The sequence below is a fragment of the Anomaloglossus baeobatrachus genome, chromosome 10 (genome assembly GCF_048569485.1).
Source record: "Anomaloglossus baeobatrachus isolate aAnoBae1 chromosome 10, aAnoBae1.hap1, whole genome shotgun sequence".
In the NCBI taxonomy this organism is placed as follows: Eukaryota; Metazoa; Chordata; class Amphibia; order Anura; family Aromobatidae; genus Anomaloglossus; species Anomaloglossus baeobatrachus.
The window spans coordinates 189,633,092-189,649,970 of NC_134362.1; the positions used below are offsets into that span (position 1 = coordinate 189,633,092).

The 16,879-nt window shown below is 37.7% G+C and overlaps 2 long non-coding RNA genes across 2 annotated transcripts in view; one reads left to right on the forward strand and one right to left on the reverse strand.

Annotated features, from left to right (window-relative positions):
* The window catches only part of LOC142255439 (uncharacterized), an 89,952-nt gene extending 78,152 nt beyond the window's left edge, over nt 1-11,800 (reverse strand). The window contains exon 1 of the long non-coding RNA XR_012727421.1: nt 11,653-11,800. This is a non-coding gene — a long non-coding RNA (uncharacterized LOC142255439). The remainder of the gene's footprint in view (nt 1-11,652) is intronic.
* A 3,707-nt stretch (nt 11,801-15,507) lies between these two features.
* LOC142254560 (uncharacterized) overlaps nt 15,508-16,879 on the forward strand; it is a 577,678-nt gene continuing 576,306 nt past the window's right edge. Inside the window, exon 1 of the long non-coding RNA XR_012727256.1 lies at nt 15,508-15,607. This is a non-coding gene — a long non-coding RNA (uncharacterized LOC142254560). The remainder of the gene's footprint in view (nt 15,608-16,879) is intronic.

Here is a 16,879-nt window from a genome sequence, read left to right on the forward strand (position 1 = left end):
AAGATGATTGTATATAAAATAAAGGTTGTCTCATGCTCAAAGCTATACTGGATGGTGAGATATGGAGCCTGAAAGTCAAAGGCTCAAAACATTGTTATGCTTTTGCTTGTCAGAGTATAATTTTGGTGCCTTCTGTGGCAGAGCTGTGCCTCCTATGGCAGCTCAGGACTATGGCAATGTTACGACACTATAATGTGTGATTTTTCTGTCCAGCCGTGCCATAGACACATTGGGACACATTTACATGCAAACGTTCACATTGTATTAGTTAAATATTGCATGATTTGTTTTATGCCAAATTTATGAAAATCTGTAAATGTGGTGCAGATGCTGTGAATGGCAGTAGTCAAGCCAAACGTGTTCCCATACATGGTCAATAGTTTCCTTTCAAAGGAACAAAAAAATCTTTAAAAGCCCTAATAAATCATTATTTTTATGGCAAATCATACAGCAGAATAATTCTTGCAATTAATTGTGATTTTTATCTGTAGGCCTAGCCAGGTCTAAACTTTGTAGCTCTATAAAGAAACCTCTTTTTTACTGTTAAGTGCAAGAATTAAGGCCCCGTTACACGCAACGACATCACTAACGAGATATCGTTGGGGTCACGGAATTCGTGAGCACATCCGGCCTCGTTAGCGACGTCGTTGCATGTGACATCTACGAGTGACCGCTAACGATCAAAAATACTCACCTAATCGTTGATCGTTGACACGTCGTTCAGTTCCCAAATATCGTTGCTGGTGCTGGACGCAGGTTGTTCGTCGTTCCTGAGGCAGCACACATCGCTACGTGTGACACCCTGGGAACGACGAACATCACCGTACCTGCGGCTGCCGGCAATGAGGAAGGAAGAAGGTGGGCGGGATGTTCGGCCCGCTCATCTCTGCCCCTCCGCTTCTATTGAGCGGCCACTTAGTGACGCCGCTGTGACGCCGAATGAACCGCCCCCCTTAGAAAGGAGATGGTTCACCGGCCACAGCAACGTCGCTAGGCAGGTAAGTTCGTGTGATGGGTGTTAGCGATATTGTGCGCCACGGGCAGCGATTTGCCCGTGACACACAACCGACTGGGGCGGGTACGCTCGCTAGCGATATCGGTACCAATATTGCAGTAAAGTACCCTTAATATGGGGATCAGCGTTAATTCCGGGCCCGAACTGGGTTTCTGTGAGTCCGCCCATCATTAGTCACCAATGAACTGCTTCGCTCACACTTTCTTCAGACAAACCTTGGACGTCTGAAGGAAGTGTGTTGAAACTCGTTAACTGGAACTGCCTCTCTTGTCTATTAATATGGATTTTATGAATTTACAATAAATTGAATATTTTTGTTGAATTATCGGACAAATTTTCTTTATTTTGAAGTGTGAGAACTGCCACCCATTTGCAGCCGCTGTTTGGCTGCATCACGTGACTTATATGGTTCCCGAGGGACCGAGTGATACCAAAGCTAAATATTCATTATATTATTTTTTACTTATAAAGGGTTACCCAAATTGTGGACAACCCCTTTAATTAGACCCAGCAACTTACTGTGATCATCGCAGTCTATTTTCATGTATATGTAACATGCTATAGACACATATATCTGCAGTATTAGGCTATGTGCACATGCCGCAGATTTGGTGCAGAAATTTTCTGCACCAAATCTGCAGGCTGTGAAAAAAACCGGGTCAAAACCGGATGCGGTTTTGGTGGAGTTTAGATGTGTTTTTTTGGGTCCATCAAGAAAGTCTATGAATTGAAGTCAATGGGTGAAAAAATGCTAAGCCTGACTAATAATTGACATGCTGCAGATTTTTTCTGCATCAAAATCTGCACCAAAACCGCACGGAAAAAAAACACAGTGTTAACAGGAAATCTAAAATCCCATAGACTTTGCTGCCTTCAGGAGAGACATGCAGATTTTGATGCAGATTTTAAAAAAACTGCGTCAAAAATCTCGTCAAAAACTGCAGCGTGTGCACAGTGCCTTAAAGGGGAACACACCACAGTGGACTATGTAGGAGAATGGAGTCATTTGCTTTTTCTGCATAGTACATCAGAATATGTTTATCTTCCTTGCTCTCTCTTTTCATCTCTGACTTTCTCTCTCATCAAATACAGTGGGTACGGAAAGCATTCAGACCCCTTTAAATTTTTCACTCTTTGTTTCATTGCAGCCATTTGGTAAATTCAAAAAAGTTCCTTTTTTTCTCATTAATGCACACTCTGCACCCCATCCCCCATCTTGACAGAAAAAAACCCAGAAATGTAGAAATTTATTGCAAATTTATTAACCAAGAAAACTGAAATATCACATGGTCATAAGTTTTCAGACCCTTTGCTCAGACACTTATATTTAAGTCACATGCTGTCCATTTCCTTGTGATCCTCCTTGAGATGGTTCTACTCCTTCATTGGAGTCCACCTGTGTGTAATTAAACTGATAGGACTTGATTTGGAAAGGCACACACCTGTCTATATAAGACCTCACAGCTCACAGCACTTGTCAGACCAAATGAGAATCAAGAGGTCAAAGGAACTGTCCAAGGAGCTCAGAGACGGAATTGTGGCAAGGCACAGATCTGGCCCATGTTACAAAAGAATTTCTGCAGTACTCAAGGTTCCTAAGAGCAGAGTGGCCTCTATAATCCTTAAATGGAAGATGTTTGACAACCAGAACTCTTCCTAGACCTGGCCGTCCAGCTAAACTGAGCAATCGGGGGAGAAGAGCCTTGGTGAGAGAGGTAAAGAAGAACCCCAAGATCACTGTGGCTGAGCTCCGGAGATGCAGTAGGGACATGTGAGAAAGTTTCACAAAGTCAACTATCACTGCAGCCTACACCAGTCGGGTCTTTATGGCAGAGTGGCCCAATGGAAGCCTCTCCTCAGTGCAAGACATATGAATGCCCGCAGAGAGTTTGCAAAAAAACACTTGAAGGACTCCCAGACTATGAAATAAGATTCTCTGGTCTGATGAGACGAAGATTAAACTTTTTGGTGATAATTCTAAGCGGTATGTGTGGAGAAAACCAGGCGCTGCTCATCACCTGCCCAATACAATCCCCACAGTGAAACATGGTGGTAGCAGCATCATGCTATGGGCTGTTTTTCAGCTGCAGGCACAGTACGACTGGTTGCAATTGAAGGAAAATGAATGCGGCCATGTACAGAGATATCCTGGAAGAAAACCTCTTTCAGAGTGCTCTGGACCTCAGATATGGCTGAAGGTTCACCTTCCAACAAGACAATGATCCTAAGCACACAGCTAAAATAACAAAAGAGTGGCTTCAGAACAACTCTGTCACCATTCTTGACCGGCCCAGCTAGAGCCCTGACCTAAACCCAACTGAGCATCTCTGGAGAGACCTGAAAATAACGTCCACCATCGTTCACCATCCAACCTGAGGGAACTGGAGAGGATCTGCAAGGAGGAATGGTCGGGGATCCTCAAATCCAGGATCCCAAGAAGAATCATGGCTGTACTAGCTCAAAAGGAGGGTGCTTCTACTCAGTGCTGAGCAAAGGGGTCTGAATACTTTCTGTATCCATTGAATATCATCGGCGTTGGCATTCATTCACATAGTACTAACCACTCACCACATTCATGTATGTAAAACAGTCACCAAGACGCTACTCATTTCACATTAGTAGATATTGTTTTTACTTCCCATCTTACAATATTTCCAGCCTCCTATGTAAAGCCGAAGACGTATGTATGGCCAGAAGGAAAGGATGTATTAATCTTATCAGGGAAATATAGGCTAGAAATTCCCATTAGGATCAAAGCATATTTCCATGATTACTGTGTAACGCGTGACTCTTTCTTGGTGAGAATATAAAACAGACAAAATATAACTGGACAGAGTCTAATCTAACCCCCCAGGCATGATGCTGCCACCACCATGTTTCACTGTGGGGATTGTATTGGGCAGGTGATGAGCAGTGCCTGGTTTTCTCCACACATACTGCTTACAATTATCACCAAAAAGTTCTATCTTCATCTCATCCGACCAGAGAATCTTATTTCTTAGTCTGGGAGTCTAAAGAGTCTAAAGCGCTGCGGAATATGTTGGCGCTAGAGAAATAAAACTTATCATTATTATAATCCATAGGAGCCATAATGAATATGTGACTTTAGGACTGGGGAACGCTTTGTTTTTGCATCATATATCTTGATATCTTTTCTCAGAGAATGCTGAACCTGCAGTCCTATGTAAAAAGACAACACATGAACAATGACAAACTAATCTCAGCTGCACCTCTATTACATTTTAATATAATAGAGTGGCATAGCACTCTTTCCATATAGCTGGGTGGGTCTTAATGAAATTCAGCATAACCAGCCTTTATCCAGCTATCATTCCAGGGTTTTTTCTTTCTTTTTTTTTTTTCCAGATAATATAAAGCCAGTTTGTTACTTTAAAATCCCGCATCTCAAGGGTTTTAATGCAGACTTTCATCAATGCTCTCTAGACTATAATCCTCACTATCTTTACATTATCTTCACACAGACAGTATGAATTGTAGTCCGGCAACGGCTAGTGATCATGCAGTCGTCATGCTCTAATTACCATAGAAAGGCACTTATATTACAGTCCCTGTTACTTGGGCCCCATCCATTTCCATCACTGGATCTCGTAGACACACTGTTCAGCAAGTATTTATTGATGGATCTCCAGCATTTATATTGTTACCCGCTGCTTTACTAATAAAACGGCAAAAGAGTTAGAAAAGGGAATTTCTCTTCTTTTTCTTGGTACAATGGAATTTTGTATATGTGCAATTGTATGTATATTTGTGTATGTTCTGCAAGTGTTTCTATTTGTGTATTTATTTGTATGTTTATGTATACAGTGCTGGCCAAAAGACCGTGTTCTTTTCTTTGAATGCCTCTTTTTTTTTTTCCTGTAAACTCTATGTTAATGGCTTTTCCCAAAAAGCTCTACTTTTGTCTCATCTGACCAGAGAACAGTCTTCCAAAACGTTTTAGGCTTTCTCAGGTAAGTTTTGGCAAATTCCAGCCTGGCTTTTTTATGTCTGCCGGGTAAGAAGTGGGGTCTTCCTGGGTATCCTACCATACAGTCCCTTTTCATGCAGACGCCGACAGATAGTACGGGTTGACACTGTTGTACCCTCGGACTGCAGGGCAGCTTGACCTTGTTTGGATGTTAGCCGAGGTTCTTTATCCACCATCCGCACAATCTTGCGTTGAAATCTCTCGTCAATTTTTCTTTTCCTTCCACATCTAGGGAGGTTAGCCACAGTGCCATGGGCTTTACACTTCTTGATGACACTGCGCACCGTAGACACCGTAGAACTTTCAGGTCTTTGGAGATGGACTTGTAGCCTTGAGATTGCTCATGCTTCCTCACAATTTGGATTCTCAAGTCCTCAGACAGTTCTTTGGTCTTCTTTCTTTCCTCCATGCTCAATTTGGTGCACACAAGGACACAGGACAGAGGCTGAGTCAACTTTAATCCATGTCACCTGGCTGCAAGTGTGATTTAGTTATTACCAGCACCTGTTAGGTGCCACAGGTAAGTTACAGGGGCTGTTATTACACAAATTACAGAAGCATCACAGGATTATGTATTTATATATCTGTATATGTATTTGTGTATTGCGCGTGTGTATGTGCTTATTTATATATTTGTGTGTATATGTATGTACTTATTTGTAAATGTATGTATGTGTGTATATGTATTTATGTATGTATATATTATATATGTACTTGTGTGTATATGTACATGTGTATCTACATACAGTATGTGCATAGACATTTCTATCTATCTGTGTCTGTATATATTTATCTGTCTGTGTATATATTTAACTGTATGTGTATATATATATATATATATATATATACTGTATATATATATATATATATATATATATATATATATATATATGTGTGTGTGTGTGTGTATGTATAGGTGTGTGTCTGCATGTGTAGGTAAGTATATGTGTTCTATGTACATGTGTTTTATTGTATACATGTGTATATATGAGTGTATTTTTTAGGTACTTGTGTATGTATGTATATTTGGATGTATCTGTGTGTAAGTGTGTTTGTGAGTGAGTGTATGTACATGTTTATGCATATGTGTGTATGTATGTATTTGAGAGTATATGTATGTGTCTATGTACTTATTTGTGTGTGTGTGTGTGTGTGTCGTCTGCATGTATATGTAAGTATACAGTATGTATGTATATATATTTGCATAGCTGTGCATATGTTCTACGTAAGTTTGCTTTAAGTATGCATTTGTGTATTTATATGTGTATGAGTGTTTATACATTCTGTATGTGTATATATGTAGGTACTTATACATATATATGTGGATGTATATATCTGTGTTTGTCTCTGTGAGTGTATGTACATGGGTGTATACTTGGGTGTACATATGTATGAACAAAAATATAAAATCAACACTTATTTTTGCTCCCATTTTATGAAGTAAACTTAAAGATTTAAGACTTTTTTATGTACAAAAAAATAGGCCAAATTATTGCACAGGTGCGCCTTAGGCTGACCACAATAAAAGGCCACTCTAAAATGTGCAGTTTTATCACAAAATATAAAAATAGTAACAAAAAGAGGAATAAATATTCTCCAAAAATTAAGCATTACTTACAGCAAAGAAGGGCAGCAGTTGTACATCGCCCGGGCCAAAACCTTGTACTCTAGCAGGATACAGCTAAGCCCCCACTAAGTGGAGGCATCACAGGTGCAAGAGGAGCAAATCACACACACTGCCAAAAATTGGAGGGGGCGATTGCTGGATGATAAAAGTGCACACTAATGGCTTGCATAGAGCACTGTTCACACATGCAGATGCACAGTCACAAGCCCATACTATTAGACCAGGCGGACTGCCAAGCCGTACCCCATCTGTGCACCATACAGGGACAGGAACTCTAATATACAAGGCCTAACAGAAAGGAGCCTGGCTGATCATGTACAAAAAAATATGAGGTTTTAGTTGGTATTATGGCCAAAGGCAGAAGCCTACAACCCTCGTCATGGGAACCTCATGCTTGTAAGTCCCTACACTAAATAGAAAAATAGCAACAAAAAGAGGAATAAATATCCTCCAAAAATTAAGCATTACTTACGGCAAAGAAGGGCTGCAGTTGTACATACATCGCCCAGGCCAAAAACTAGTAAGTTTTATCACAAAGCACAATGCCACAGAAATGTCCACCAGAGATGTTGTCTGTGAACTGAATGTTTATTTCTCTACCAGAAGCCGTCTCCTAAAGTGTTTCAGAGAATTTGGCAGAACATCCAACCGGCCTCTCACCCGCAGACCACGTGTATCCACAGAAGCCCAGGACGTGTATTTGAGTGGACTTGAGTGGGCAAATGCTCATTTTCGATGGCGTCTGGTACGTTGGAAAGATGTTCTTCTCTTGTCCAGCATCTTCACCTCCAAGGTCGTCTGAGACCGGCCACCTGGACAGCGGCTGCAACAATCGGTGCAAAACCAAAGAATTTCTGCACAAACTGTCAGACACCGTCTCAGGCAGGCTCATCTGCTGCTCGTCAAAATAACCAACTTGAGTGGGCAAATGCTCATATTCGATGGCGTCTGGTACGTTGGAGAGATGTTCTTCTCTTCGCGGATGAATCCTGGTTTTCACTGTACAGGGCAGATGGCAGACAGACAATGTGCATGGCGTAGTGTGGGTGAGCGGTTTGCTGATGTCATTGTTGTGAATCGAGTGGCCCATGAGGGTGGTGGGGTTATCGCATGGGCAGGCGTATGTAATGGACAGAAAATACAGGTGAATTTTATTGATGCCATTTTGAATGCACAGAGATACCGTGACAAAATCCTGAGGCCATTGTTGTGCCTCATCCACCACCATCGCCTCATGTTGCAGCTGATAATGCATGGCCTCATGGTAGAAGGATCTGTACATAGCTGAAAACATCCCAGGTCTTACATGGCAGCATACTCACCAGACATGTCATCCATTGAGCATGTTTTGGAAGCTCTGGATCGGCGTTTATAACAGCATGTTCCTGTTCCTGTCAATATCCAGCAACTTCGCAGCCATTGAAGAGGAGCGGACCAACAATCCACAGGCCACAATCAACAACCTGATCAACCCTATGTGAAGGAGATGTTTCTCCCTTCGTGAGGCAAATGGTGATCACACCAGATACTGACTAGTTTTCTGAACCCCTGGACCCTCTAAATACTGTAACGCTGCACATTTTAGAGTGGCCTTTTTTGTGGCCAGCCTAAAGGTACCGTCACACTAAGCAACATCGCTAGCAACATCGCTGCTGAGGCACAACTTGCTAGCGATGTTGCTGTGTGTGACATCCAGCAACAACCTGGCCCCTGCTGTGAGGTCGTTGGTTGTTGCTGAATGTCCTGGGCCATTTTTTAGTTGTTGCTCTCCCGCTGTGAAGCACAGATCGCTGTGTGTGACAGCGACAGAGCAACAACTAAATGTGCAGGCAGCAGGAGCCGGCTTCTGCGGACGCTGGTAACCACGGTAATCATCGGGTAACCAAGAAGCCCTTTCCTTGGTTACCCAATTATTTACCTTCGTTACCAGCGTCCGCCGCTCTCAGCTGTCAGTGACGACTCCCTGCTCCCTGCACACATAGTCAGACTGCACATCGGGTGATTAACCCGATGTGTACTGTGGCTAGGAGTGCAGAGAACAGGGAGCCGGCACTGGCAGTGTGAGAGCGGCGGATGCTGGTAACAAAGGTAAATATCGGGTAACCAAGGGAAGGGCTTCTTGGTTACCCGATGTTTACCGTGGTTACCAGCATCCGCAGAAGCCGGCTCCTGCTCCCTGCACACGTCACGTAGCAGAGTACACATCGGGTAATTAACCTGATGTGTACTGTGTCTAGGAGAGCAGGGAGCCAGCGCTAAGCGGTGTGCGCTGGTAGCCAAAGTAAATATCGGATTGGTTACCCGATATTTACCTTAGTTACCAAGGGCAGCATCGCTTCCACGTGTAGAGACGCTCCAGCGATCCCTGCCAGGTCAGGTTGCTGGTGGGATCGCTGGAGCGTCGCTTAGTGTGACATCTCACCAGCGACCTCCTAGCAACTTACCAGCGATCCCTATCAGGTTGTATCGTTGTTGGGATCGCTGGTAAGTTGTTTAGTGTGACTGGGCCTTAAGGCGCACCTGTGCAATAATCATGCCGTCTAATCGGCATCTTGATATGCCACACCTGTGAGGTGGATGGATTATCTCCTCAAAGGAGAAGTGATCACTGGAACAGCTTCAGACAAATCTTTGAACAATATTTGAGAGAGAAAAGGCCTTTTGTGCACATAGAAAAAGTCTTAGATCTTTGAGTTCAGCTCATGAAAAATGAGAGCAAAAACAAATGTTGTGTTTATATTTTTGTTCAGTGTATATGTGTGTGTGTGTATGTATGTAATTGAGTGCACATATATGTTTGTATTTATGTATATATTTGTCTGTGATGTATATATTTGTGTGTGTTGTGTGTATGTGTTAAAATGGCAGCTACATTCCTCTTCACCTAAGGCAAATATTCAGTTTGCACCCCTATCGCTACATCTCTATCCACTGTATAGCCTCTTGTTAGCACCCCTCACACCCTGGTAACACCCCTCCCCCATGACTAGACAACTACTGTGTGTATGCAGTCACATCTGTGCATGTGTGTTGTATCAGATCTGTGCAAACTATATAAGACTGTGCAAAAGGAAAGTGCGGAAATCTCATTGAGATGAAAGCCATTCCGTTGTGTATTATAAAAAGCCGCAGTTTCATCACCAGCTCCAGCGACAATCGAAAAAAACCATAGGTTTAAAGAAACAAAAAGTGTCCAAAAATCTCCATAGATGAATAAAAAAATAACAGAATATCCACTATCGTGTTCTTGTGTTCTTTATGGAAAACAAAGGGATTTTCTTTTTTTATTCTGTAAACCTTTTTAATTTTTCATTTCTGGTGTAAACTTATATTATATATATATGTACATTTATTAAAAAATATAATAATATAAAATAATAATATAACATTATATATACAGTATATATGTACACATTTATTTTAAAAATATAATAATATAAAATAATATATATATATATATATATATATGTATATATATATATATATATATATATATATATATATATATATATATGTGTGTATTTATTAAAAAATATTACAAAATATAATATAAAATAATAATATAAACATGTATTGGATTGTAATCTTCATGAGGTCACAGGTGTATTAAATAATAATAATAATAATAATAATAATAATAATAATAATAATAATAAAAACCTGTTGTAATATAGAGAGATAAAGAGTAAGAAAATAAAGCTCTGTGCAACCCCCCCCCCGAAAAAAAAACTTGCAATAAGAAAGTAATGATGTATTTAAATGGTGGGATGATGATGATAATTGTAAAGTAGATAGTATACTGCAGAATTCAATTCTGACAGTTTGGGGGTATACTTCTACCTTTTTAGTGCTGAGGTCCAGACACCCCCCCACACGTCCCCATACCTTTCCACTGAGAAGTCTAAACAGAAGCTCCTGCACCCCGATACAAATTCTATTGCCGGGCCTCCCCAATTGTCCACTGTGGAGTAGAGTGGTCATTGGGCCCCTCTTGGGCGACCGATTTGGGGGTGACACCAGTGTTCCACGACTGAAATCTGCAAAAGCCACTAACAGATCACGTTTTCAGGGATTTCTGTGATTTAAATATCACTAGTTCAATACTAAGGAAACCCTGAAATATGTCTGTTGAGGGCTTTTGAGGACTGGAGTTGGGGAACACTGCTCTACCCCCCACAATTTTAAGCCCTGGTAAAGCACTAAGGGGGTAATGTCACAATATCTCCGATCCTCATAACATTAAACCATCCGCATGTTAAAGTATGATTTATTTGAATACAATTTGTTGTCTGCTATTGTAGAGTAAAATGAAATACAGATATTATATAATCAGTATAATCTGCAGATATAAAGCATAATAAATTATACACGTCTGCATCCTGGAAATCCTCCTCCTCATCACTGCAGACCTGGATTTAATACAAAAGAATCCCAGGAAGCTATCTGGTGTCACGCTCACAGTGGCCCTTAGAGGGCAGTGGTTTTCCACTTATGTCCCTCGCAGGCCTCTCTATTTGCATAGGATTTAAATATGTTGTGCTCCTCTCTTTTTATGATTGCAGCTGACCTAATACTTCTTTTTCAATTGGATCTAATGCTGATCACATGAAGAGATGTAAGCTGGCACATAATAATACAATCTAACAGCTTATCATACAATGACAAAGCGCCGCGTTATCTGCCTTTAATATTTATAATATCATAAATGTCGCACCACGACGATGCAAAAAAGAAAAAAAAAGACCATCGCATATATGTAACATGACCCACGACACGGACAAAGCGGAAGAGAAAAACGTAGGTTCTAATGAAGGCATTAGGCGCCATGTACATATGCGCACACTCGTGATTTTAACGTTACTCCTATTTCGCCATAAATGAGGACCATTGTGATTATCATACCACGTATTTCCTCGCCGCTCTCTGGCGCTATGCATACACATGGCAAAAATGAGCTTGTGCAAACACAAAGGGGAATATTTCCCCCAATGCTGTAATGTCGCCCCTTACATGTGCGCTCACCTTATTATTGCTAACAGGCTGGTTAGCATTGGGTCACCTCTGCCTCTCCGTCTTCCCTCAGCAGGGTCACTTATCTCCAGGCTAGATTTAGGAGGAGGGTTTATGCATTCTCTCATCCCACTTGCTCTTATTATTTTCTGTTTGTCCCCTGTCATATTTTTCTACTGTCTGCCTGACAAGGAATTGGCAACATTAACCCCTTCCCGTCGAGCACGTCGCTATAGGTCTCCTCCATCGTGGCGTCCTCCTAGAGACCTACCTACCTATTCCTTTATGTCTCCTCGCATCAGAAATGACCCTTATTATTATGGGAAGAAAATATCCTTTATAAGGCCTATAAAAATAAAAAAAAAAAAATATAAAAAAAAGAATAAAAATTAAAACAAAATCAACATATGTGGGGTTTTATTGCATTGTGTGTATACAATATATATATATATATATATATATATATATATATATATATATATATATATATATATATATATATATATACCGTAAATAAATATATATATATATATATATATATATATATGTTTGGGGGCTTTATTGCATTGTGTGTATACAAAAAAAAAATAAAAATGCAAAAAAATCAACATGTTTGGGGTTTACATACATATATATATATATACATATATATATATACATACACACACAAAAGTAAACATATTTGAGGTTTTTATTACATTGGGTGTATAGAAAAAAAAAATAATAAATATATATATATATATATAAAAAAATCAACATATTTGGGTTTTTTATTGCATTGTGTATATACTATATATATATATATATATATATACACATACACACACAACAATAAACATATTTGGGGGTTTTATTACATTGGGTGTATAGAAAATAATATATATATATATATATATATATATATATATATATATATATATAAAATAATGCAAAAAAATCAACATATTTGGGTTTTTTATTGCATCGTGTGTATACAATATATATGTGTATATATATATATATATATAGTATATATATATTTAAAAAAGTATATTATATATATATATATGCATATATGTATTTATTTAAAAAAAATCTACATATTTAGGGGTTTTATTGCATTTTGTGTATACAAAAAACCTTAAAAAAAAATAAAAATTCCAAAAAAAAATCTACATATTTTGGGTTTTTTATTGCATTGTGTGTATACAAAAAAAAATCTTAAAAAAAAGATAAAAATGCAAAAAAACAGGTTTGGGGGGTTTTATTTTATTATGTGTCTACAAAAAAAATAAATAAATAAATGATGCACCTTGTTATAATTACACTTGTCCAAAGAAAATAGCATTTTTTTTTGTCTCGATTTTTAATGGACTGTGAAAAAAAAGATTATGCTCTGTGACTACAGTTCATTAGTTATAACCTCAGAAATATAGGACATTCTCTATCTTTTTTTTTTTAAATATGTGGATTATTTCCGTAATAAAATTCCTTGCCCTTCCTCAAAAGCAGCAAAGCAGACGCGAGCGAAATCCTGATTTTTTTTTTTTTTTATTGAGAAGGCATATAATTCATTTCTTCCCTATCTCTGCTCACCATCCCCCCATGTTCCTGCCCAAAAATGAATGTGCTGAAATACTATTAGGCTGTCTGGTTATGTATTTTTGATGAGCCCATGCAAGACACTGGCTGACCCTGCACGGCACGTGTTAGAATTGCACTGAAGAAGCTTTTCATTTAAGTTATGCCATCCAGTCTAGGTGACCTCTATTAAATAAAAAGGGAGCAAACAACCTTTCCTGTGGCCTTCGGGACCTTTTCCTTCAAAGATTATTTTTTTCTATTATCATGTACATTAAATGTAACATTACTATCTTTATGGCCGAACATATTTTCTTTTTTTTTTTTTTCTTTCTTTATCCTTACTGCAGAAGGATTAAAAAAAAAAAAAAAAAAAAGAAAAAAAAAAAGAGCCATATTTCTATAGAAGGTTGAAATTCAGTCTCTGTGGTCAGATTATTAAAATTACCTGTTTTTTTTTTTTGTTTTTTTTCCCAAAGAGACAAGGCTGGAATACAAAACATTTCTTTTTTTTTTCCGTACACAAAGCAGGAATGATAAAAAAAAAAGGGAAAAATAATTTAGCCATACTCGTCGTGAGCCAAGAGTTCTGTTTCAAATAAAGGAAGAATTTTTATTTTGGTTTTGGTGTAACCCTTTCTTGGCTAGAGCTCACTTAAAATTAGTATCTAAGAATTGGCTTTTTTCTTTAATAAAATATCCTATTGTAGTGTGAAATCTTGAATGATGAGGATCTCCCGGTAGAGTAGACATAACCGTCGCTCCTGCATTTATTACTACATAAATATAATATTTTAAACTGGTCTTCCAGTCGCCCTTTTTTTTCTTCTTTTTTTATATTTTATTTTATATACATATTTTTTATTGCTATTTTGTTTCTTTTTTTTTTCTTTTTTATTGTTATTATAATTTTAGATCATTTACATATTTGCCTTGTTTTTCTTCTTTTTTTTTTCTTCTTTTTTTATTGTTTATATAATTTTTGCACATGGATCATTTAAATATTTGGCTTTTTTTCGTATTTTTATTTTTAATATAATTTTTCGCATGCTTCATTTACATATTTTTTATTGTTTATATAATTTTGCGTATGGATCATTTACATATTTGCCTTTTTTCTTATTTTTATTTTTTATATCATTTTTCGCATTCTTTATTTACATATTTTTTATTGTTTATATAATTTTGTGCATGGATCATTTACATATTTGCCTTTTTTCTTTTCTTTTTTTATTGTTTATATAATTTTGCGCATGGATCATTTACATATTTGTCTTTTTTTCTTTTTTTTTCTTTTCTTTTCTTTTTTATTGTTTATATAATTTTGCACATGGATCATTTACTTATTTGCCTTTTTTTCTTTTTTTTATTTTTTATGTAATTTTTCGCATGGTTCATTTACATATTTTTTGTTTATGCAATTTTGCGCATGGATTATTTACATATTTACCTTTCTTTCTTCTTTTTCTTTTATTTTTTTATTGTTTTTATACTTTTGCGCATGGATCATTTACATATTTGCCTTTTTTTCGTCTTTTTTCTTTTTTTATTGTTTATAATTTTGCGCATGGGTTATTTACATATTTGCCTTTTTTTCTTCTTTTTTCTTTTCTTTTCTTTTTTGATTGTTTATATAATTTTGCTCATGGATTATTTACATATTTGCCTTTTTTCTTTTTTTTTCTTTTTTTATTGTTTATAATTTTGCGCATGGATTATTTACATATTTGCCTTTTTTTCTTCTTTTTTCTTTTCTTTTTTGATTGTTTATATAATTTTGCGCATGGATCATTTACATATTTGCCTTTTTTTTGTCTGTTTTCTTTTTTTATTGTTTATAATTTTGCTCATGGATTATTTACATATTTGCCTTTTTTCTTCTTTTTTTATTGTTTATAATTTTGCGCATGGATTATTTACATATTTGCCTTTTTTTCTTCTTTTTTCTTTTCTTTTCTTTTTTGATTGTTTATATAATTTTGCGCATGGATCATTTACATATTTGCCTTTTTTTCTTCTTTTTTCTTTTTTGATTGTTTATATAATTTTGCGCAAGGACCATTTACATATTTGCCCTGTTTATATTTTACTGCCTGCTTGAGCCCCTATTTTGAGAGCTATTTATAAAGGACTAGGATGTGACCCACCCCAAGTCATGTCCTCCCCCTTGAGCTGTACACTTCATGATGCTTTGACTGTTCACTTAACATGGAGTTGTCTTTTATTTTTTTTATAAACCCAGGCACAACACACAGAAAGAGGAGGAGGAAGGAGGGAGAGAGAGAGAGAGAGAAAGGGAGAGAGAGAGGTAAAAACTAAAAACCCTGAAGGACGGGTCTCAAAAAAATCTAAAGAAACCGCGGGGAATTTCTTTTTTTAAGACCAAGAGAAAGCAAGGCGTCTTGTGGTAAGGTTGCTTTCTTTTTTTTTTGTTGGCTTCTGTGGTGTCCTTACGCTTTATACCGTCCATTTACTTAGTTGTCTAATTGTGGCTTCCTCAGAGGACTGGAGATTGATGGGTGTGGAAAATCAGCGAAGTTCCTCGCTTAAGTCCTACGAGGGTGGCACTCATGTAAATATGCAAATTGGGTGGCAGGGCTGCCTTGTTGACACGTGTATGTGTTTCTTGCCTCTCCCCACCTCCTCGTCTGATCTTCTACAGATCGCTCTTGTTTCTTGTGATCACCAGCTCTGCGTGTAGAATAAAGGGGAATGTGTGTGTGTGTGTGTGTGCAGGAAAAGGAAGGTTGCAAGAAAAATATTACTGAGCTGGAGGGCATTGCTGCGAATTTCCAATATTAATGTGTGCCTTTTTTTTTTCCTATCTACATTTGCATGTCAAAGTACTGAAGGTGTGAGACCAGAGATTAGTATTGAAATGACATAATGATGTAATGATTAAAATCGGATGACTCCTCTGAGCGAGTGACGGAGGGAGGTGTGTGTGTGTTGTGTGCGAAGTAAAAGGAGGAAGGGGGGGAAGTGATGGAGCAAGAAGGGATGTAAAGCATCCTCTCCCTGCTCCGCGCCTGTTCATCACAATGTTTCGATTAGAATGATAATAACGATGATGATGATCGTTCCAGCTAATAGGAGCCTCCATCTTCATCCCTAGCCGGATCATTTTATTACGCATACTTAATTATCACTTACAAGCCCCCATGTTGCTAATAAATATGTGTATATACCAGAAGCGTCAAAAATTAACCAAAACGTGTGTAAAACATTTACAAATTTGCTCAGTCAGAAGCGTCAACAATTAGCAAGAATTGACGTAACACATTAAGATTTGCTCGTTAGAAGTGTTAAAAATTGACGTAACACATTAGGATTTGCTCGTTTAGAGGCGTCAAAAATTGTCGTAAAACATTAAGATTTGATCTGTTCAGAATCATCAAAAATTGACGTAAAACATTAAGATCTGCTCGTTCAGAAGCGTCAAAAATTAACCAAAATTGACGAATTCCATTTACAAATTACATTTACAAATTTGCTCATTTTGAACTTTTTCAGCTAAAAAAAGGTTAAAAAATCGTAAATATTTGAATAATAGTCCTTTAAGTCATTAACATGGACCTTTTAGGTTACAAATATTATTATTGGTTACTAGTGGAATGATAGAGCACACTATATGGGATACATAGGGGATATGTGTGATATATACATTATGTGTATATAA